The sequence below is a fragment of the Patiria miniata genome, unplaced genomic scaffold (assembly GCF_015706575.1).
Source record: "Patiria miniata isolate m_02_andy unplaced genomic scaffold, ASM1570657v1 HiC_scaffold_8, whole genome shotgun sequence".
Taxonomy (NCBI): Eukaryota; Metazoa; Echinodermata; class Asteroidea; order Valvatida; family Asterinidae; genus Patiria; species Patiria miniata.
In genome coordinates this window covers 13,339,787-13,365,090 of record NW_024037075.1, presented here as the reverse complement: position 1 = coordinate 13,365,090, position 25,304 = coordinate 13,339,787, and the positions used below count along the sequence as shown (strand labels likewise).

The 25,304-nt window shown below is 39.1% G+C and overlaps 1 long non-coding RNA gene across 1 annotated transcript; it reads right to left on the bottom strand.

The window, feature by feature from the left end:
* Positions 1-12,444: 12,444 nt before the first annotated feature.
* LOC119719334 lies at positions 12,445-18,500 on the bottom strand. The gene is made up of 3 exons (XR_005269901.1): positions 18,298-18,500; positions 17,856-17,937; positions 12,445-12,545 (listed from the first exon to the last, which is right to left on the bottom strand). It is a non-coding gene; the product is annotated as an uncharacterized LOC119719334 (long non-coding RNA).
* Positions 18,501-25,304: the final 6,804 nt, after the last annotated feature.

Genomic DNA, 25,304 nt, shown 5'->3' with positions numbered 1-25,304 from the left:
GAAACAATTGTGAGATACTAACATCATGTATTTTAATATGGAACCAGAATGCAATCCATATGTCTACTCCATCAGGCTATTACTGGGCAAGTCCAAAAATTCACACACGTTACGTCCCAGGAAAGTTTAACCCTCTAAAAATCAATTAGATCAGTGCGTTTCTTAATGTATTCTGTTGGGTGTCTGAAAGGAGAAAACTGTACCCACAACCATTTTTCTTTGTGATGAAGAAGACATGGTACGCTACGTATGGGACCACAAGGGGACATTTTCTTGGACTTGCCCTACTTGCAAAAAAAGAAAGTTTGTCTAGTTAGTAGTTTTAATGTTCAATTAATATAATTCTGAAAACATTTTCTGTAACCACCCACCCCCCCCCCCTTCAATGCTGGGTCCAATCAGTTATTCCTTCATCTTTTTGCACTTTTTAAAATTGATCTTCCCACCAACCGTTGCACCAATGTTTATGGGTCATTCCATGAAGTTCAAGAGGAACAGGCCATACTTTTCTGAGGTCTGATTATAAAACAGTTTTTTCTTTGTTATGGAATGGTTATTTCTAAAACAAATATCATTTGACAATAAGGCTATAAGATAAGCTTTTAAATGATACCATGCTTGATGATATTCAAAAATAACTTTCATACCCAAATTCTGTAAATGTTATGGCGTCCGGCATAAAAAAAATGAGGAAAAAGTGTGACAAAGCAACCTACAGTTCAAAAATAACTCATTTTGAAAAGAAAACAAGTGGACTGGAGTTGAGGTTTTACACAAATTATAGCAAGCAGATGTACCCTTTCTATAGAACAAAAATATCAGATGTTAAAATGTTTTGCCAAAATGGCATGCACAATTTAAAATGGGTTGTGGATGTAACATATGGTTTCTCTTGTTTCAAATTATGTTACATCCACAACTGGCCTTTGCAAATATTTCTTTTTGCAGCAATTTTGGTCGGATTGACCCCAATATTTCATGATTGAACTGGTATTTGTAAAATAATGTGATCGTAGTCTATGCAAATAAATGTTTTGGCCAAATATGAAGAAAATCTTATGCCTGTGGGCACATGGTGTCCATGTTACATCCACAACCGGTTGACATGGTCATGCCTAAAATAAGTATGAAAATCATGACCTGCAATCTGTAATTGCCCTTGAAACAGAGATTTGGAAACAACATTTCTAAACACAAACAACATTCAGTTCCATTCATATCAAGGTGAAGAATACCGCATTGTGATGTAGTGGTGTCCCACATGTTACATCTACAACCATTATATTTTGTTGTTATTGTTGCAAATAACAATTTTAGCATCCTTTAAAAGTATATAAGTATGCATATTATTAAATGAAGCTATTTGATGATAAACTCAAGTTTGGTGTGAATTGGAAGCATTTGAAGTATTATTTATAAACAAAACAAGGTTTGGATGTAACAGGACGGTAGCCTCCGGTTACATCCACAACTTCTCCATAGTCATTACATGTAAATACATATTGTGTACAAATTTACCAACTTTCCAAAATCATGTGACTTAAATTTGAATGAATTGTTAAACCACAATGTATGGGCTATCAAAAAAATGCATAATCAAAACTTGTACAAGTAATTTGAAAATTTGACCCCAATGTCACACTTTGTATCTCAACTTTGTGGAGTGACCTATATACAAAATATGAACAAAATATAAAATAAAAATGCTTAAAAACATTATTTTCAAGAAAAGTCACTATTTTGTGGTTGGAATAATCCAAAACAACTCTTTTAAATGTCTGGCATAAGTACAATAATATTCAGGCAGCCTAATAAACAAAATATAACATAAACATTCTTCAAAAAAAATTATTTACAAAAAAGTCACTAATTGGTGGTTGGAATAATCCCAGAACTACTTGGGGTAATACAGTTTTTGAACCATTATACAGGCACAATTAATTAGCCACTAGGGCCAATGAGTCTCCAAAAATATAATATTCTTTACCAAATATACACATGTTTTCCATCTTGAAATAATCACATAACTTCTCACTGTTTGAATTTCTTATTGTTTCAATGTGATACATAAAGACAACTGTTGTCAGGCCAACCAGTCTCAACTTGGAAATGGACCAAACCACCCATACAGCCTCAGAAATCAACAAATACCATATATCCACTGGGTTTTCAAATTAGTGACGTTTTCATGCACACGCGTAGAGATTTGAGGTCTACAGTAATTTTGTTTGCCACTTCAACAAGTTTCCAGATGTGGAATCTACACTTATTCACAAACGTGAAGATTGTGGTAAACCAGGGATCCTGTTTGCATAAACTGTTGTTTTAAGAAATAGTTTAAGTCAGAGAATAGACTTTGGAACTGTAGATTTGTGCCAGATTTGCCCCGTCCATTCTTAGCACGAATCTACAGTTCCTTGTCCATTCTCATGGACCCAATTAGCAAATCATAGACACTCTAAAAAGTCACGGGTCAGATTCGACCCAAATCCGGCTCAAATTTGACCTGACATTTTTCCGGGTCAAAATCACGCTTCTCTTGAGTCACCTTTCTGGCCATTAGACCAAAAAAATTTATTTTGACCCAAAAGGGGTCAGGTCCAATCTGACCCGGAAGCAGGGTTATATCTAACCCAGGACTTTAAGAGTGTCAGTTTGACTTTGATGACAAACTACGGTGTCATGTGACCCTACTGACCATCTGAATCCAGAATGTGTTATGATGTTTATGTTTAAATTGCAAACAGGCATCCTGGAATAAAACATTTTTAATTATCTGTTTTTGGAATTTGCACAGGTCCCTGATTTTATAGTATTTTTTTTTCAATGGTGAACAGTTAATTGTCTTACATGCAGTGTGACCCTACTGATGATCTAAATTGAGAATGTATTACCATGTTTTGCCTTTGAGAATGGTCCTGTTTAAGATTTAAACATTAGGCCCTCTAAGTTTGTTGATTTTCTTGTAAAATTTTATTTCCTTTTACTGAGAATGTTATCATTTTGATATTGTTATGTCTAGTACATGTAATTCAAGAGTGGGCTTGGCAAGAGAGAATTACAATGTAACCCTAAGTGATGGGAAGAGGGACTTTAACTTATCCCATCCATCCGATGCCCAGTTGTAACCAAGATCCAAGTCAGTCAGTCTGGGCATGTTACCTACAGCCGAGGCAATGTATGGAATGTCTGACCGTGTCAAATTGCAATCGCTCAGGTCCAGCTTATTTAAGTGCTTCATTTTGGTCAATTCCTTGGCCCACAATGCAGCACATCCACCCAATGACTTGTTGCCAAAAAGATCCAAGTCAGTCAGTTTGGGCATGTTACCTACAGCCGAGGCAATGTATGGAATGTCTGACCGTGTCAAATTGCAATTGCTCAGGTCCAGCTTATTTAAGTGCTTCATTTTGGTCAATTCCTTGGCCCACAAGACAGCAAATCTGCCCAATATCTGGTTGTTAGTAAGCATCAAGTCAGTCAGTCCGGGCATGTTACCTACAGCCGAGGCAATGTGTGGAATGTCTGACTGTGTCAAATAACAATTGCCCAGGTGCAGCTTATTTAAGTGCATCATTTTGGGTAATTCCTTGGCCCACAACCCAGCACATCCACCCAATGACTTGTTGCCAAAAAGATTCAAGTCAGTCAGTCTGGGCATGTTACCTACAGCCGAGGCAATGTGTGGAATGTCTGATGGTGTCAAATCGCAATCCCTCAGGTCCAGCTTATTTAAGTGCATCATTTTTGGCAATTCCTTGGTCCACAAGTCAGCAGATCCGCCCAATGCTTGGTTGCCATCAAGGATCAAGTCAGTCAGTCTGGGCATGTCCTGTACAGCCGAGGCAATGTGTTCAATGTCTGTGCTCTGAAGTTTGCACCAGTTTACTTCAAGTTCCTTAAGGCTTGTCAAGTGTTTGATATGAGGGGCCCATTCTACAGCTCTACTTCCCAATGTATTGCAGCCATCTATGTATAGATTGGTCAAAACTTGGTTGCATTTCAGTGATACCAGGATTCTCTCAAGCTCACCCTTCACTAAAGGACACGAGTGGAGCATCAGATCCCTGAGGTTTTCCATGTAACCCAGGGCAAAGGCTAAACCACTGACCGAAGACACAGAATCAATCCAAATGGTTTTAATGCATGACAGTTGTGGCACCTGGACTTCTGAACTACAGATTGTTTTAAGAAGGTATATGAGAATGCGGACATCAGTATTGTTTTTCACCTTGATATCTGATGGGATGAGTGAGTTGCTGGTTAGACATTGTGGGATCTTTTTGGATTGGCTTTCAAAAAAACAGTGTTGACTAATTAAATGTATAACGTGTGATTGGTACATGGGCTTATGTCGATCCTTGTTGAATTTACGGTCAAGCAATCTAACAATGTCAGTCATGCACTTTTCATTGTCACCACAACAAAAACGCAAAAGGAAATCATTTGAAACGACACCCTCAATTGTCTGACATAGTTGCCTTAAATTGTTTTGAAATTCTCCAAATGGAATAACTTTGTACACCATATGCATTACAAATCCCGGGTTTGACATATGTACACTTTGCAAGTATTTACCAGCACAGAATTCCTGAATAGTCTTGTGCGTGAATTGTATGTTGTTGTGGCATTTGAGGTTTTTGATAACTCTCTGCTGGGTTAGGATGCCTGCTTTCAGTGCCAGGTCCAGCGCATTTTGTTCAAACTCATCTTTTTGAAATGAGAAATTCTGGTCGGCACTTACGAATCCACTCAGTGCAGTTTTTCCTATAGCAATCACTGTTTTTGATGCATCTTCGGAGCTATATCCTTTTCTTGTGAACAGGTAATCAACTGCCTCAGTGAAGAGGCGTGAAGTTGTAACGGGGAGTTGTTTTTTCTCCCTCCACAACAAACACATGAGAAGGAGAAGCATTGGGTTCGTGGAAAAATCGAGCAGTGTGTTGGATTTTTCAATGTTTTGGATCAGTGCACTACCACTATCAGGATCTTTGTAATAGAATTTCAGAATGTATTCATTAACATCTTCCTTGGTAAACCCCAGAACCTCAACATGTGTGCAAGGATTTTGGACAAGTGATTTTGACATTAGAGTCTCAAGATGAGAGGGGCGAGTCGAGACAAAAATGCAACACTTCCTGTATTCTGTTCTATTGAGCGCTTTTAGGATAGAGCCGAATGAGGCTACATCAAGTGTTTTGGTCCTCATTTCATCAAAACCATCCAAAAGTATCAAGACCTTATTTGAGTTGTCCTGAATATATTGATCAAGTTCATCTTTGGCTACTCCTGACTTGAAGCCTAAAAGTTGATCAAAAATGGCATCAACAAGATCAGATTCTTGAAACAGGGCACACATCTTTAACAGAAAGACAAGCTTGAATCTCTTCAGGATTTCACATGTCTCATCGGCCCAGTCATATGCAATCTTGTCAAAAATGGTTGACTTCCCGACACCACCAACGCCAAATAAAATAGCACGATTGAACTCAGTCTCAGGCCAATCTTTCAATACTTTCTCATTCTCTGTGGAATATACAGTTTCCTCAGAGTATTCTTCTTCTAAAGTACCTTTCTTTGTTCTAACCCGCAATTTAGTGTAAATGCCAACAATGGGTCTTTGATCATCGGGAGCCCCAGGGTTCAACTGAACATAGCTACCCGTTGTCTTGTAACATGTCCTCAAAATGTCCCTGGTCTTGTTACCGACTTCTTGGTTGAGTTCCCCCACACTTGGTTCTTGGTCTGGTCTCTGACTCTGTGGATTTTCTCCTGTTGAGGTCAAACAAGCAACAAGTACATGTTATAGTAAGCAGGAGGTCATGGGTTCGAGTCCCACCAAAGTGATTTTGTTCTCATAATCCCTGGAGACAACACTAAGTATAGTGGAATCCAGTGATCAGAATCAGAAGCTTTTACTGCGGTGGTGTCACGCTCAAGCGCATGCTGCTCGCGTTCTTAAAGACGAGGCGCGCGCGCATTTTGGTATTCCAATTGGTCAAAGGAGCCCGAAGTGTGGGTATACATACCTGAGCGACACTCGCGCGAGCCTTTTTCGACACTGCAGTAAATGGCTGCCGCCAGATTTGTCTATACAGTGTTTATACAATACATGTATGTCGGTGGAGGGCAAAACCCTATATTGAACGTACATGTATTATTTCAGTTTAACATTGTTTCTGAAACGATTGAATAGTCTTCCTCTACTGAGGCAAACATGTAAAAGAAATGGTGACTTGAGATTTACAGTTCGTTAATAAGGCAGTGTAAAAAATAAATTTGCCCCCCTCCCCCCCAAAAATAATTAAATGCATATTTTGGCTTTTGTACCATCTGTTGGACACAAACTTGTCAGATGTTGTTTAATAGTATTTACACATTGTTTTTTTTTACACTTTCAACAATAAATTCAGACAAAAAAGCTGGTAACTGCATTTGGAGGCCTCCAATACTTGATTCCATTTTTCCTCACTTTCTTTTTTGTTCACATGTGATTCACACAATACGGGGTGCCATTTGGTCTGGGTATATAAAGAACACATTACAAGACTCCTAATGTGGTCACCATTTTTCTATTACAAACTTATTACAAACTGGTTTATATCGTAGCAACAAAAAATGTAGACTCTTTCATGGAATTGGCAATCCATCTTTTGTGTCCATGTTTGGGTAGTATATCATCTCCATCCCCCTCCCCTACAAAATATTATACAAATATTGAGTGGCTCAACGTGGAATGGGAGGAATATTATCGCAAGGTAAAATCTGGACTTTTCCATTTCGCGAGTGAACTGGAAAAGTCCAGATTTAACCGAGCGATAATATTCCTCCCATTTCACAATTTAAAGCCACTCAATATTTGTTTTATATAACCGACATATAGATCCTTGTCATTTGATATATTTGAACTTTTTTTTCAATAGAAAACTGAGGGAAAATATATTTCTCTCTTCCAAATACCCCTTCACGAGAATGATTGAACCCAACGCTGTAGTGCTGGCTTTTTGGAACAATACGCGCAACGCTGAACGCGCTCAATGCATGCATTGCATTTGCACACAAATTCCACGTCATGATCCTAACTGTTGAATAGTATTTCCCATTCCCCATGGGCGGATAGTACTTATTGAGCCGCGGCGTGAATGGGAGCAATAACAAATGTCACATGATGTGAGTTCCACCAATCAAATGACTAAGGTAGGTTGGAAGGTAGAGTAGATCATTTGTCATATTTGCATTTGTTTCTATTGAAGCAAAAAAGTCCTCAAAATCTAAAGATGGGTGCTCAACAACTAACCTGCTGAACTTTCAGCTCAGTGAATGCTGTATATTCTGAGAAATTCATTTTCCAGGATCTCGATTTCAAATCAAAGTTTGCAGAGTCTTGTTTTGAATTGATTGCAGCCGATTGCATCGACGCTATGTCAGTATGTCACGCATGGGCGTCGCCAGAATTTTTTCTAGAGGGGGGCAAAAATTTTTTTTTGCCAAAAAATGCTTGTATTTCTCAACACATTCTCGATTTATCAGTTTTAGAGGGGGGCAGGGACATTTTGCCCCCCTCCCAACTCATTAAATTTACACCACTTTGTCTTCGCGCCTCTTTTTCTTTTCTTTTCTTTTTCTTTTCTTTTTCTTCCCTTTTTTTTTTTTTTTTTTTTTGCTTTTCCGGGGGGGGGGGGGGGGGGGGCAAATGCCCCCCCTTGCCCCCCCCCTCGCGACGCCCATGATGTCACGCACTGAACCAATATACAAGTATAACATGGTTTGAGGGTGGACAGTCGATATTCGCTCCCCGAGGTATTGGAAGTTGACAAACTAATTCCCGAGGCGAAGCCGAGGGAACTAGTTTGTCAACTTCCAATACCGAGGGGAGCGAATATCGGCTGTCCACCCGAAATAAACCATGTTATATTTGTTTTACTATACCTCATACATATTTAGCGCTGATTTGGGGTTTTTTTTCGTTGCAGTATGCACCTAATTTTTTTTTTAAACTTCACCAGTTCACCAAAAGAATCGTATTGCTCAACTCCACTAGTTCAGTTCGTTTACAATGCAGTGCAGCTGTAAATAGTTTGTGTGCAACATTCTTTTGTACAGGAGATATCTTTATTGTCCATAAATATTTTCTAGTTCGCTCGGGAAAATAACGCGCCGTGCAACCATCTCATCGTGTGTAACTCGTTTGGGCGATGTTCGCGCGTGCGTACTACACCCGTGCGACAGTTCCAAGATTGCTTTGTAAAACGCATGCGTAGTAGACTGTCGTACGGGTAACCCGTGCGACAGTCTACTACACATGCGTATTTACCCTGTGCGTGAATCCTCGCGCGCGCGTTTGGTAAACAGCACAAATAACATCTGGCATGTGATGGCGAATTGACCAGTGAGTGTTCGGCTCTCGACCATGAATATGTATGAGGTATAGTAACAAATAATAGCAACCGCGCATGCATGTGCGTAGTCTCGCACATTTGTGTTTTTAATTATGCAACGAGCGCACAATCAACCCAAAACCATTATCACGCACTATCGCTGATATAGAGGGCGCTATCTCCTGACTACGGAAGCTTGAATTGCCGCGATACCGCGTTACCGTGATAATTTATCACCGAAATCCGGAATTCAAAGATAATTCCTTCCTCGATACAGGGTTACCGTGATAATTTATCACAGAAATCCGGAATTCAAAGATAATTCCCTCCTCGATACATTGTTACCGTGATAATTTATCACAGAAATCCGGAATTCAAAGATAATTCCTTCCTCGTGTTACTGTGATAATTTATCACAGATATCTGAATTCAAAGAAAATCCCTTCCTCGATACCGCGTTACTGTGAAAATTTAGAAATCCGGAATTCGCAGATTTGGTTGTCCAAGGTCACATTTTTGGATAGGTGGTTGGCTGCTTAAATTCTAGTCAATTTTGGATAATATTGAAGACTTAAAGTAAATGCACCATTTGAAACTCAAAATATGAAACAGCCTAAATTTGATGTGATGAACTTTATAATAGGATCGAGTATTCCTTTACTTTGGAATCATTGCCGTGCCGGTGCTCATCTCATTTTCGAGGAAAGAGGAATTTACCACCCTCGCGATGGTAATTAGCACCAAACCACAGCACAGTGTCAAAATCTTGCTTTACGTCTAGACAAGTAAAGATGCACTTGTAACGCAGTATCAAGGAATAGATATCTTTGAATTCCGGATTTCTATGATGAATTATCACAGTAACACGAGGAATGGGTAATCTTTGAATTTCAGATTTCTGTGATAAATTATCACGGTAACGCGGTATCGAGGAAGAAATTATCGTTGAATTTTGGATTTCTGTGATTAATTATCACGGTAACGCGGTATCGAGAAATAGCTATCTTTGAATTCCAGATTTTTGTGATAAATTATCACAGTAATGCGGTATTGAGGAATACAATGTATGTATTTTTGAATTCCGGCTTTCTGTGATAACTTATCACGGTAACGCGGTATCGCGGAAGGCAATTCAAGCTTCCGTACCTGACGAACCGCTATCACACACGAAACCAATATCACACACGAACGGCTATATAGCGGTTTGTGTGTGACAGCGGTTCGTCAGGAGATGGCGCCCTTTATCAGCGAGGCGGTTGATGTTACGAGAAGGGGCTGGCAGCGAGAGTCAAATCGGCAATGGGCAAGTGGAGAAGACGAAGAGGTTACTTTTCGGATATCCAAACTGTTATTAGTTAAGAACAAATATGAGCTGTTTTAATTATTATTTTTGAAAGGCCTTGCTTTGGCGTCTGTTGCAAACTTATTTACGTTGTTGGTTTTCTATTTCTGATGGCAGTGTGACGATATCCATTGATTTAATAGCAATTTATAATTTGATTCTGTGTTAGAATGACTCTCATGTACTTTGCACGGTTTTAAAATATGCTTAATGTTTGGACAGTTAATCATTAGGTCCGAAATATCATAGATTATTAGCTAGTTGGATCTAGTCTTGCTTGGTGGTTACATTGAATTTTAGAAACGATCGGGAATCCGTATTGAAGGTCAGATTTCCAGTGGAAGCATTAGGTTAGCAACCTAAAGTTTTTGGAAACTTGTGAAATGTGTCCTTGTGTGGCCGTGGTTCACGGTTGCTAAAATTATTTGCTTTTAAAGATCACTTTTTGTCAAATATCTAAATGAATTGATTTCGTTTTAATTTGATGTGTGTGATTGGTTGGGCGAATGTAAGAGTTATGGATATCTTGCAGGGAATAGCTGCCATTGCACTTGTCGAGGTGATGTTAGGTTTCTAGAATTCATTGCGTAATTGCCAGACGATTCGATTTAATGTCAATTCTTAATTTTGAGATGAGATCGAGACGTGGTGCAGAAGGTGATGGAAACAATGGAGTTTGCTAAATGGTTATAAGAATGCAAGTCACTGTAATTCAGTTGGGTTGAGCCAAGTGCATGACTGTCTTGTGGGAAACAGAATTAAGGTATCAAACCTGAGTGTGTGAAATGGTAATAATGCCAACACACCAAACCGGCTACTGTAACAATGGCTCTATCTTCTGTTGTGATTTGATTCCGACCAAAAACCAGCGACCAAGAAATTAAGTCCAGTTTGTTGATACTGATCTGATACTGAGACAACGGAGCTGCACAAAGGGTTGTTCTCATCACCTGCTGCCTACTGTGTTTCACAAGAATTGCGTATATTTTGTGCTATCAATAAGCTTATTTTTTAAGCCTGTTCAGATCTTTGACCCTGCCAGACTGTGATAAGCCTTGGGTAATCCAGTTGTCACAGTTGTAGACTCAAAGAGAGAACAAAATTACAAGACTAGGTTCACGTAGTACATGTAATTAATTTTGACAAAGTGTATGTTGTTTTGCATTTTCAATGATTGTTTGTAATGTTATAATTGGTGTTGGTCATTTCAGTGCATTAGTTCAGTGCCGTTTAAAACGTGCCTTGACCAAATTTGGAAGAGTCAAGTCATATGTACTGGAATTGGAATAATTGTTTCTTTTTGTTTGTACCTGCAGGGGCAGATACTTTTCAAAACATGGGGGAGTTGTAGTGATGTGAAAAGTAATTATATAAATATGCATGGCACGTAAACAGTGCGCATAAGAACAGGTGTGCACGCGAACAGCTGTGCACGTGAACAGCTGCGTTACATAGGTACATGCGCGTGCACGCGTGCGTATGCTAAAATACTTTGATAATAATATTTTGAGAAAGAAATTCGTTTTTTGAATTTAAAAAGAATTTTGGAAGGAGTTGGTTTTTGGCGATGGAAGAGAGAAGATGTGCATTGTAATTGTGACACAGCTGTAATAAAGTCAGAAGACGTTTTGTAACATCACACAACGGAAGTATCCTCACTGTTTTTGGTACAAGACTGAATTCCCCTCCTACACTTCACACAAAGTTTTCTCAGGATCCGTTCTTGAATCTGAGAGCTTTACAATGCTTTACACTACTAATGGAAATTTCCAAAAATTGTTCAATTCCCAATCTTTGGTAATGACCTTCTTTTACTGTCTTCCTCAAAATGACAGCATGCCAGAAGGAATCATTTCACAGGGAGTTTAGTCCAATTACTATCTTTAAACCAAAGTAAGCTTTCAAAACATAATTTGGTCAGTTACTTTTTGGATAGCTGCAAATGATCCACTCTACCTTTAAAGAAGATATAGAGAAATCTGATTGTCCAAAGTTGAAACCTGCAACTTCTAAAAAAATCTTGGGGTGTGTGCGAGTGTGTGAGTTGAGTGGAGAGGGGGAGTTAATGCCCCTCCCTCCCTCATTGATCCCATGCAAATGGTCTAGCTACTAAATGTACTCACCTGTTGCAGCTGAGGGGGCGGGTACCTGTGCCTCCTGTTGCATCGTGGAAGGGACATCAGTCTGGCGGGCTACTTTAGATTGTGCACGGCCCATGGTACTAGTGATCACCCAGCCATCAATGGAAGTCCTGTTTGTCAATGATAAATGAAAAGCTGTAACACACTGGTCTTCATTCCAGCTTTAATCTCATTCTTCAGCATGAAAACTTGTACTTACAATGTCGTTTATCTTTGGAAAAAAGACTAGACTTGTACGTAATTCAGCTTGCAAATGAATAAAGCCGTACGTAGATCTACATGTAAGTGGTACATTTTGCTGTGGTCTCAAAGGGTCTTGAGGGTACAACCAGGTCTGGATTATCCAATACAAATAGTCACAGTAGGCACTGTGCCCAGGTCCTACGAAACTTTGGTCTAAAAAAAAGAAGTGGTCTTGAGTGACTGGTAGAAACTGCGCGAGACTGCACAGTTGATCGTCAGTGAGTGAGATAGGTAAAATGCAACAGTGAAACCTCTCAATAGGTTACCCCCGAAATTTAGTAAGAACCAGGAAACAAAATAAGAACCAAAAACTAAAGAAATGAACCATCGTTGAGGCAAAACTTACAGTTAGGTTTGAAGCGGGTTGATTCAGAGACATCCAAGACGACACTAAAGCAATGCAGCTGCTACGCCCACCAATCTCATGACCACTTGACGGAACTACATTATGCAAATTAATATCTCGATAAATGCCCATATATGGCATTGACTCAAACTTTACAAGTTAGGGGCCATTCAGAATTTTTAATGTTTTAAAATTTCGACTTTTTTTCCAAATTATTTTGACCCACCCACCCACCCACCCCTATTTTCGATTAATAAAAGACTGAACATGTACATGTACATGCACTTGTATGTACAGTGTGTACATATACTTGAACATGTACATGTATACCCATGTACTTGTACATGTGTACCCATGTATAATTATGTGTGTCTAGTTCAGTGACGGCGTGAAGTTGTCGGTCTTCCTCTTTTGCAGTGGTGGCCTTCAGTTTTCTTGTGTTTTACCAGCTGATATGCTGTTTGGAAAGACAGGTTGCAGTCTTGGAAGCCACAAAGATGACCGTGGTTTTGTCATTTTCTAGATTAGCCCCATAAATGTGGCCAATTTACTGGACTGCCTCCGTAAATAAAGGTTACACTGCCACCATGTACAAAAACATGTCGAACTTTGTCAAATTTTGATTTTCACATTTAGGCTTAGTTTGTAGTTTATTTTTGCTTTAGAAGAATATTCACCCTCTTTAAAGGCTAATCAGAAAGTGTTGCCTTTTTCAGGTGTCTATTCTCCGTGAAATTTCCAGATTCGTTTGCACACGTTTGCGTATCAAAATTTCAACATGAAATTTTACGAAAAATAGACATCTGAAAAAGGCAGCACTTTCCAATTAGCCTATAAAGGGGGTGAGTATGCTTCTAATGCAAAAATGAACTACAAACTAAGCCTAAATGTGAAAATCAAAATGTTTTTGTATATGGTGTCAGTGTGGCCTTTATTTACGGATGCAGTCCAGTAAATTGGCCACATTTATGGGGCTATTTCTGGATGAGGTGGATGACATGTGACATACGAGGTTGTGCCTGTCACGTGAGGTAGCTGAGAAAAACATTCCCTCGTACCCCCTTCCCTGTTTGCAGGGCAGGGGTACGAGCGAAAGAAAAACATCAGGTTTGGGCAGTCATCACATCACAGGCTGCGGTCCTCGTAGTCTTGGAGTCCAGTGGTTGAATAGTCCAGTTTTTATAGCGATTGGTAATCGACACCCGCGGCGTGTTATAGAGCCGATCTAGTACACCTGGTACCCTGGTGCCTCTGCACGGCCTAACCGCTAGAAACGCCCGGCATCCAAGTCTACCGAAAAACCACCTCCCTCTCATGCCACAGTGGGTCTATATACACGTACATGACGTACATGTACAGTACATACAGCTGTATGTATACTGTACATGTACGTCGTGTACGCGTATACAGGGGACCAAGGGACCAAGTTGGAAAAGAAACACGCATCGCGATATCGGAACGCTTGCGCGTTGTTCAGGCAAGTCAAAAGATCTATCTTTCTTTGTTTTTTTAATCGTTTTTCCATGGAAAGTGAATTTCGATTTTCAATTATTTAGCTTGACCCACCCACCCACAATTTGGAAAAAAGATCGAAATTTTAAAACATTGAAAATTCTGAATGGCCCCTTAATGATTGACAAATGACTTTGATATTCTGTCACATGCAAGCAGGCTGCACCCAATGAAACAAAACATGCAATTTCAATATTTATATCTTGTCCTAATAAGTCTATTTTGTCCTAAATATATCTTAAAACAGCAATAAAAGGCTGTTTTTAATTCTGGCAAATCGCGTATTGATATTATATAAACTACATTTGTCCTAGTAGGCCTAAATAAATACATCTGGGTTTTCCCAAATTGTTGTAAGTCAACACTGAAGTCCACGCTGAAGTGTTTTATTTGGTCTGCTGTCATGGAAAGATCTACAAAGTTGACGAGTCAATGGATGACTTTTCTTATCAAATGGCGTGATTTCATGTGTTCAGAAGTGTTATTCTAAGCTCAGCATCTATTCAATGCAAATTAATTCACCTTTGAGCCTTTAGTCAACACGTGTATAGGCCTGCATAGCTTGGTACAAAAATGTGACACTGATCCACCAAACGTTTCTAGCGGCATATTTTAATACCGGCATTATGAGAAACTATAATCAAATGCAATTAAAAAACTGCTGGAATCATTATTTGGAAGTAGGCCTACATCCTAACACTGGCACTAATGTCTGGACCAACGCTACAAAGGCATCAAGCCTTTCACTTATTAGGAACCATTTTAAAGCTATAGTCCATCATTTGCAGCCATCCGAAAAAGTAACTGGCGTATTTTTGTTGAAAAACTTACTTGGTTGAAAGATAGTAAGTGGACTAAACTCCCTGTGAAATTAATCTTTCTGGCAAGCTATCATTTTGAAGTAATCAACGAAAGAAGGCATTATAAGAAACTATAATAAAATGCAATCAAAAACTGTTGAAATAATTATTTGAAAGTAGGCCTACATCCTAAAACTGGCACTAGTGTCTGGACCAACTCTACAAAGGCATCAAGCCTTTCACTTATTAGGAACCATTTTAATCAATACCGGTAGCCAATCTGACAGTCCAACTAAATTGTTACAAATATATCGAAAACATTACTTACCTAAATTTCAAACTCAACCTGTCACTTCCTGCACAAACCCTGATGCTTTCACCAAGAAATCCAGCCTCAAATTAAAGATGGACAACAGTTTTAAAACACAGATTTCAATTCCTCAAGTTGGAGAATCCAGCGGTTGAATAGCAGGAGGTCGTGGGTTCGAGTCCCACGAGTCCCCCTCTAATAAGCTTGCTTGCAAAGTGGTGGTTTTTTTTTTTAGAATTCTTTATTTCACTGACAGTTTGCAAGGATTTTTCTTTCAGGATTGAGAAAGGTAGAGGACAATGGTACGGAACCTTGAATTGCCTTCCGCGATACCGCGTTACAGCGATAATTTATTGCAGAAATCAGGAATTCAAAGATAAATCCTTCTGCGATACCGCGTTACCGCGATAATTTATCACAGAAATCCGGAATTCAAAGATTCCTTCCAAGATACCGCGTTACTGTGATAATTTATCACAGAAATCCAGAAATCAGAGATACCTATTCCTCGATACCGCGTTACTGTGATAATTTATCACAGAAACCTGGAATTCAAAGATAATTCCTTCCGCGATACCGCGTTACTGCGATAATTTATCACGTATACGGAAGCTTTAAATTCATATGTCTCTCCTCTCTACAATCGATGAGTGCGCGGTGTCACGTGAGGATTTGTGGGCAGTAAGAAGAGAATACAATTCTGCTTACAATATTGTTTGCTGCACTCCAATCAGATATTCTGGTGACAAGTTATGACTGTTTAAAGTTCACGTTTCTCGACATGTCAAAAAAGTAAAATACTTCAAAAAGGCCTTTAAAGTTTCAAGTTTTGTATTCGTGAAAATAAAACATGCCAATTTGTGTTGGTTTCTTTTATACAAATATTGAGTGGCTCAGCGTGGAATGGGAGGAATATTATCGCAAGGTAAAATCTGGACTTTTCCATTTCACGAGGCGAAGCCTCGTGAAATGGAAAAGTCCAGATATTACCGAGCGATAATATTCCTCCCATTTCACAATTTAAAGCCACTCAATATTTGTTTTATATAACTGACATATAGATCCTTGTCATTTGATATATTTGAACTTTTATTTCAATACAAACCTGGAGGAAAATGTATTTGTCTCTTCCAAACCACCCCTTCACGAAAATGTTTGAACCAAACGCTGTAGCGCTGGCTCTTTGGAAAAATACGCGCTACGCGCAACGCTGAACGCGCACACCAGCATGCATTTGCACACAAATACCGCGTCATGATCCTAACTGTTGAATAGTATTTCCCATTCCCATGGGCGGATAGTACTTTTTGAGCCGCGGCGTGAATGGGAGCAATAACGAATGTCATGTGATGTGAGTTCCACCAATCAAATGACTAGGATCTGTATGTCAGTTATATAAACACTGCTATTCCACCATATTTATACTATTTCTTTAATATCTGTGTAGCAGACATATAAGGGATTACAACTGTGCCCAGTTCCATTGCATTTTGCCAGAATGCCTCACAAAATTTTTAAATGTTACGAACAGTAAGCAAATGTCCCAATGACTGACACCCCTCGTGCCATGAGGTCCAAAGAGGCATAACTGGGCTGAGCTGAGCATGTGTAGCTTGTGAAGAGATCACATGCAGTGCAACGCAAGATGTGTGCATGTGTCTCTATGTGAACCATGTGAACTCATCAATTTGGTGTACGTAAAATTTAATACATTTGATAACTTTTCATAACATTGTTGACTACCGGTAGGCCAAGAGTAAACATTCCCCCGCTTCAGATTACTTGCTGTTTTAAAATGGTGTAGGCAGGCCAGGATTTGTAAAGACAGCACCAGACAAGACAAACCCAGAAAAGTGAAATCAAGCTTTGTGCATCAACACACACAAAAACCCATACTGAAATGTGTATCCTTGTGGAGACATTTCTTTGTTTCGTAGTAGGGCCTAAGGTTTTCGAGTTTGCAAGTGAAGATTCAAAATGATCTTATTTTAACCAGAATTATTTTCCTTGGCTGAAATTTGGGCTTAATATCCCTTTTCTAAAACTCTTCCGTTTGCGACAGATCAACCCACCTTGGAAATTCCTAGTTTTTGAGTAAAATCCATATATCTATTTCGTGAAAACCTTGTGCAGACGTATTCGTCTAGATAGAATTTGCCTTGTGGAGACGTATACAATCTTTTGTTCCCTATTGTGCACACGTCTCCAGAGGGCACGTTGTATGAGATCCTGTTTTCCAAAGATGTTTTCGTGACCTTTTTATGATGTAGAGATTTGACTTTATGTTCAGTGCTGTAAACTGCTCCTACTTCTTCCAGCATTGGCTATTATCTTTACAGTGGCAAGAACCATACATCCTGCATGTACTGGTACGGTGCATGCTTTCACCTAGGTAAAGGAAAGCTTGCAAGTCTCATCAGAAAACTGAGTTTGAAGGTAACAAACCAGAAAGTAAACATACCGACGGCAGAAATGTTGTCTTTTTTGTGGTGAGGAAGTTGCTGAGAAGCATGTTCTTTGAGACGAAATGGACATAAACAATTGTTTACGTAGGTTTTAACTTCTTTTGCGACATGCACCAGCCAGATATGCAATTGTATTGCAAGAACTTGCAAAACTATTTTAACTGAACAATATATAAAGTGCATCAAACATTCTGATCAAACATTCTGATATCGAACAACCCTGGGAGTCAACTTATTCAGAATTTAAATCAATTTCACTTAAATATATTGTACTTCAAATTCATTACTTCAAATAATGCCGTGATTGATGGTACTCACCATGTAACGATGTATCGCCAGTGTTCGTTTCGCAGGGTGACCTTTGTTTGACCTCCAACAGGACCTCCAGGTGTGTCACATGCTGTAATGATGAAAAACAACAAATCCACAGGAAAATAAGACGCAAGATTCTAGAAGAAATGAACAAAAGATATGGAAATGTTTCCATTGTGAATTATCGTACAGCTTATCAAACAAGAAAGATAATGTTGGTCCTCATTTTTCACACTTTTGTCGATTTGGAAACAAGAGATTAGACCACAAAATGATTTGAAGAATCCTCATACATGTGTTATGCCCCAACTTGGTCGTCGGACCCAGCTTATGTTGGGACTGTCCCAACTTGAGCCAAACTAGATCATCCAAGTTGCAATGGGCAGGCCTAACTTGGGTTGGGCACTGCTACTCATACATGGATGTTATGTTAGAGGGCACCATTTACCAACGAGCGTAGGTGCCAGTGATGAGCACATCCACGGCCATGTGCTGCACAGTGTCATCAGACAAACTGAGCCATTTTCTACACGGTTTTCCAGAAGTTGCTACAAAAAGATGACATGTTTGATCTGCCTCTGAGCTCCCAGGCCCGGCCTGAGCGTGTGCCCTTGGTCCTACTGTCCTGGCGGTAGGACCATGCAAGCATCCTGGCCCTATCCCGACAATCCTCATCCCAAGGGCCAACTTTACTTTTGTCATCCGGTTTTGCTGGACAAAATCATGGGAAAAATGTTGCTGCCCAACTGGATCACCCAAGTTGGGACAGTCCCAACATATATTGGGACCGACGAGAAGTTGGGGCGTAACACACGTGTCAGTATAGGCTAAGCAAACTGATGCGGCTATTGTAATCCATTCATAAATACCTCAGACAGTTTAGCCATTCCTATTGGTCGAGAGCCCGTCACGTGGCCGGTATTAAACGGATGATAAAGACATGGCTAGCTGGTCTTAAACACTTTTCCAGTGTCACAATAAAATGTGGACTCCTAAAAATCCAGTGCCTCTTATCGTTTCATTGGTTGAACGTTCACAATCCTCACGTAGGCATGCGCAACACTACCAGGGAGTTAGAATTTTATAGTTCTAAATTCAAAACGCAACGCGCCAGGTGCGTTCTGCGCGACATCGCATAGAACATGATACGCGCGCGTCAATCTCCATAAAAGGGTTGTTTTCATCTTACTCGCCAGCTGAACACTCCATTATTTTGCAGGAGGGATGATTCAAAAAGCATAAAGTGAAGTTGTTGAACAAAATCGGGATGTTTTGAACGAATTATATGATTTTTTTTTACAGAAAAGGTATTTATGAATGGGAATAAATATGTACTCCGTCGGTATTTATCACTCTGTTTAATACCACTTAGAGTCTGGGTGCTGATAATTACCCTCGCCTCCGGCTCGGGTAATTATCAGCACCCAGACTCTAAGTGGTATTAAACAGAGTGATAAAAACCTCCGGAGCACACATTTATTCCCTTATTAAACATCAAAAAGTCATTTACTTTCATAACCTTCATATTTTCCTAACAAATCAACTCTATATACACAATTCATTTCGATTGTGTAAACATTTTCAAAATTCTTCCAGCAATTCAAGTCATGCATGGATAATTCAATTTATAAATACAATGTTGCGGATAATGTATCATAGCAGGTTCAATGAACTTTGATGTTTCTTAAAAGTAAAAAAAAATATGTTCCTCAATAAAATTCACTTCATGGACCCTGCCAACGTACAGGATTTGCAGGTCAGCATTTTAGCGTGAGGTAGGCAATTCGTTACCGACACCGTGACCACGAAGTAATCCTCAGTTCTGCATGGGTGCCAAGCACGCATGTTTTTTTTTTTTTTTTTTTTTACAGAACCACGTTATTTTCGTTTTCACGAAGTAACAGCTGGCACATTGTGGCACCGGATGCGTGCAATCCATACATTTTCGTTTTCACGAACTAACACTGATTTGTGATTTGTTGACTTGTTTTGCAGATTTTTTGATTACAAGGTATTTATGAGTGGGAATTTCTTTGTGCTTGGCTGTATGTTTCAAACCGGCTAGGGGCATGGCATGCCTGGAAGCAGATATTGGCCCTCGCCTTCGGCCGGGTCATTATTGGCAACCAGACCCTAGTTGGTTTCAACGTACTTGTTTCAAACCGGCCAAATACATATTTATTCCATTAAAATGGTCATTAAGTTCAATGCTTGTTCATATTATCCCTTTATTTGTGCGTGCCTTTTGGGGGGGGGGAGGGCGGGGAATGAATAATTGAGAGTGACCTACAATAAAGGCATTTTCATTAAACTGATTCAGTCCAACGTGTAAAAATCAAAACATGTACAGGTAGTGTAAGGTCAGAAACAAAACAGGTTTGTTGAAGGCAACGGCTAAACTAAGGCCGCTTCTCGACTGGCCTTTTACTTGTGCCGTGACGAACTAGCCTTGGTCAAGGTGTTCGTCAATAGTGCTTTATACAGTGCATAGCGCATGCCCAGCGCATGTCAGATACCATCACGGACAATGTCAACAAATGCCTTGACCAAGGCTACATGTAGTTCCGTCGCGGTGCAAGCAAATCGCAGGTCAACTTGAGGCCGGCCTTAGACCCATCTCCCTCATTGAAGTACTGCTGGGCTGTGAGTTTACAAGATAATAGGGTAATCGGGTATCCGATAAACACATGGGCTGGATTGTGTTTGATTGAATATCCGAAAAAGAGGACAGGGATGATGGTGGGTTTGAACCATTCAATTCTGAGCAAACCAGAAAGTCACACACTATACACTCTTCCTCACATACTCATCTTAAGGTAAAATGCAATACAACAGAATGTGACTGACACAAAATGATCACACCAGAAACAATTGTGAGATACTAACATCAGGTATTTTAATATGAAACCTGAATGCAATCCATATGTCTACTCCATCAGGCTATAACTGGGCAAGTGAATTCATACACGTTACGTCCAAGGAAAGTTTAACCCTCTAAAAAGCAAATAGATCAGTGCGTTTCTTGTATTCTGTTGGGTGTCTGAAAGGAGTATACTGTACTGTTATTCTTTGTGATGAAGAAGACATGGTACGCTACGTATGGGACCACAAGGGGACCTTTTCTTGGACTTGACCTACTTGCAAAAAAAGAAAGTTTGTCTAGTTATCAGGTTATGTTTAAGAGTACTAGGCCTTTTAATATGTGATTACAGATATAAATGCAAAACTAGTCTATCAATTAAAAAGTATGCAAATAAAGAGAAACTTTCAACATTTTCAGCCACTGCAAAGCATAGAAAGTGAATTTGACACCACACTTCATTAACATCCAAACATGTCAGAATATTGTTGTTGTTTTTTTAATTATATGAAAAAATATGAAAACAATTACAATGCACCTAGTCAGTTACTCTTCGTGCTTTATTTGAAAAAAAAACCCAACCATTGGTTTCATATTTCCCTCAGTAGTTTCAATGTTCAATTAATATAATTCTGAAAACATTTTCTCAGTTATCCCTTCATCTTTTTGCAGTTTTTAAAATTGATCTTCCCACCAACCTTTGCACCAATGTTTATGGGTCATTCCATGAAGTTGAGGAACAGGCCATAATTTTCTGAGGTCTGATTATAAAACAGTTTTTTCTTTGTTATGGAACTGTTATTTCTAAAACAAATGTCATTTGACAATAAGGCTATAAGATAAGCTTTTAAATGATACCATGCTTGATGATATTCAGAAATAACTTTCATACCCAAATTCTGTAAATGTTATGGCGTCTGGCATAAAAAAAATGAGGAAAAAGTGTGACAAAGCAACCTACAGTTCAAAAATAACTCATTTTGAAAAGAAAACAAGTGGACTGGAGTTGAGGATTTACACAAATTAGAGCAAGAAGATGTACCCTTTCTATTGAAAAAAATAAATATCAGATTTTAAAATGTTTTGCCAAAATGACATGCACAATTTAAAATGGCTTGTGGATGTAACATATGGTGTCCCTTGTTACAAATTATGTGACATCCACAACCGGCATGTGCAAAGTTTTCTTTTTGCAGCAATTTTTGGTCGGATTGACCCCAATTTTGACTCGGATTGAACTGGTATTTGTAAAATAATGTGATCGTAGTCTATGCAAATAAATGTTTTGGCCAAATATGAAGAAATCTTATGCCTGTTGGCACATGGTGTCCATGTTACATCCACAACCGGTTGACATGGTCATGCCTAAAATAAGTATGAAAATCATGACCTGCAATCTGCAAGTGCCCTTGAAACAGAGATTTGGAAACAACATTTCTAAACACAAACAACATTTAGTTCCATTCATATCGAGGTGAAAAATACCGCATTGTGATGTAGTGATGTCCCACATGTTACATCTTCAACCATTATTTTTTGTTGTTATTGTTGGAAATAACAATTTTAGCATTCTTTAAAAGTAAATAAGTATGGATATTATTAAATAAAGCTATTTGATGATAAACTCAAGTTTGGTGTGAATTTGAAGCATTTGAAGTATTATTTAAGAACAAAACAAGGTTTGGATGTAACAGGACGGTAGCCTCCGGTTACATCCACAACTTCTCCATAGTCATTACATGTAAATACATATTGTGTACAAATTTACCAACTTTCCAAAATCATGTGACTTAAATTTGAATGAATTGTTAAACCACAATGTATGGGCTATCAAAAAAATGCATAATCAAAACTTGTACAAGTAATTTGAAAATTTGACCCCAATGTCACACTTTGTATTTTCTTCCAGCAGAAAATTCTCACTATACGGCTGAAATGTGAAGAAACCGCAGCTGGACCGTCGGACATCATCGACAAGCCGACAGCTAGGGCACCTGGGTGTGAGTTTTCACTTGAAACGGTGTCCTATCTTCAGGTGGATAAGATAATTAGACAGTCTCCACCAAAACAGAGTGATCTTGATCCTATCCCGACTAAGCTTCTGAAAACCTGCTTGCCAGTCATTTCTCCAGTGATGACATCTATCGTGAACTCATCAATAGTGCATGGTGTTGTCCCGCAAGCTCTCAAAACGGCAACCGTGACACCAGTTCCCAAACTTCGAACAATGAGTACTGATGAAGGCAACGTTTTGCAGAATTATAGACCTATCACAAATTTACCTTTTTGCGCAAAGGTTCTTGAGAAAGTTGTTGCTGAACAACTTGTACATCACCTCTCTCGTCATCAATTGAACGAACATTGTCAGTCCGCTTATAGGAAATTTCATGGGACGGAGACGGCCCTCACTCGCATCCAAAATGACATCTTGATGAGTGTTGACCGGGGACAAGTGGCCATCTTAGTCTTGCTGGATCTGAGTGCAGCCTTTGATGCCATCGACCACCAAATTCTTCTCCGGAGGCTGCAGTCTTATATAGGTGCATCACCTGACACTCTGCGATGGTTTACGTCCTACCTGTCCAACCGGCATCAGACAGTGCGAGTCCACACTCAAGACACTACGGGTCATGCGACCTATCCACTGAGGTTTGGAGTGCCACAAGGATCTGTCTTAGGTCCAATCCTCTTTAACATTTATATGCTTCCCATAGGTGATGTGATTCGTAAACATGGCCTAAGTTGTCATTTTTATGCGGATGACACAATGCTGTACCTGTCAATGTCGCCAGTATCAGAGGATGTGACGGACAGTGTCATTACCATTGAGAACTGTTGCATTGACATCAAAAGGTGGATGACCTCCAATTACCTGAAAATGAATACCAACAAGACGGATGTTCTTGTCATTGGAACACCATCGAACTTGAAAAAGGTTCCTGCTCTCAACATCACCATTGGGGATGATTGCATCACTGCATCAACTCAAGTGAAAACCTTGGAGTCATCATGGACTGTAATATGAACATGCAGACACATATACGGGAGGTGTCCCGCAAATGTATGTATCACTTGTTCAATATTAGCAGGATCAAAAAGTATCTGAGTTACACTGTTATTCAACAGGTTATTACTTTGCTTATCATGACAAGAATTGATTACTGTAATGCATTGTTTGCTGGCCTTCCCCAGTCTACCCTAGCCCCCTTACAAAGAGTCCAAAACTGTGCGGCCAGGATTCTCTCAGGTACTAGAAAGTTTGATCACATAACTCCGGTGCTCATGGAACTTCACTGGCTCCCAGTTAAGTACCGAATTATTTACAAACTGTGCTTGCTTGTTTATAAATGTATTAACGGTCAATGTCCTGACTACTTGAATGAATTAATTTGTAGTACCAGATCCGTCTCCCTCAGAACCACTCGCCAGTCCCAAGATGCAACAAGGTTGCACTGTCCAAGGAGTAAGTTGTCCCTGTATGGTGACAGAGCATTCTCATCGGTTGCCCCACAGGAGTGGAATAAGCTGAATATGACCCTAAGAGAAGTTGAATCTCTCGGTAAATTTAAATCAGGGCTAAAAACTCATCTTTTTAATCAAGCGTTTTTAACTTAACTTAATTGTCCACATGTCTTGTTCTTGCATATACTGATTTCTAAAGCTGTTTTTATACTTGTGTATTATTTTGCTTATTGCTATCGTATATTGTTCTAAGTATATACTGTTTTAGCAAACTGTTTGTGTAGAATGGTTTTAAATTGTTTGAAGCCGGTTCGGGCAACGCGTTGATGCTGGGGCGAGGCGGGGTTCCGTTTCTTTTTAAGTTTACATGTACATCTCGTTGTATTTTTATCTGTGTATGAACCAGGCTTCAATCTTCTTAAGTATACATTTCATTGTAATTTTATCCTGTGTCTTAACTTTTTATATAGAAAGCGCCTTGGAGCATGATTTTCTTCATGGACGGGCGCTATATAAATTTTAACTTATTATTATTATTATTGTATCTCAACTTTGTGGAGTGACCTATATACAAAATATGAACAAAATATAAAATCAAAATGCTTAAAAAACATTATTTTCAAGAAAAGTCACTATTCTGTGGTTGGAATAATCCCAAACAACTCTTTTAAATGTCTGGCATAAGTACAATAATATTCAGGCAGCCTAATAAACAAAATATAACATAAACATTCTTCAAAAAAAATTATTTACAAAAAAGTCACTAATTGGTGGTTGGAATAATCCCAAAACTACTTGGGGTAATACAGTTTTTGAACCATTATACAGGCACAATTAATTAGCCACTAGGGCCAATGAGTCTCCAAAAATATAATATTCTTTACCAAATATACACATGTTTTCCATCTTGAAATAATCACATAACTTCTCACTGTTTGAATTTCTTATTGTTTCAATGTGATACATAAAGACAACTGTTGTCAGGCCAACCAGTCTCAACTTGGAAATGGACCAAACCACCCATACAGCCTCAGAAATCAACAAATACCATATATCCAGTGGGTTTTCATATTAGTGATGTTTCCATGCACACGCGTAGAGATTTGAGATCTAGAGTCATTTTGTTTGCCACT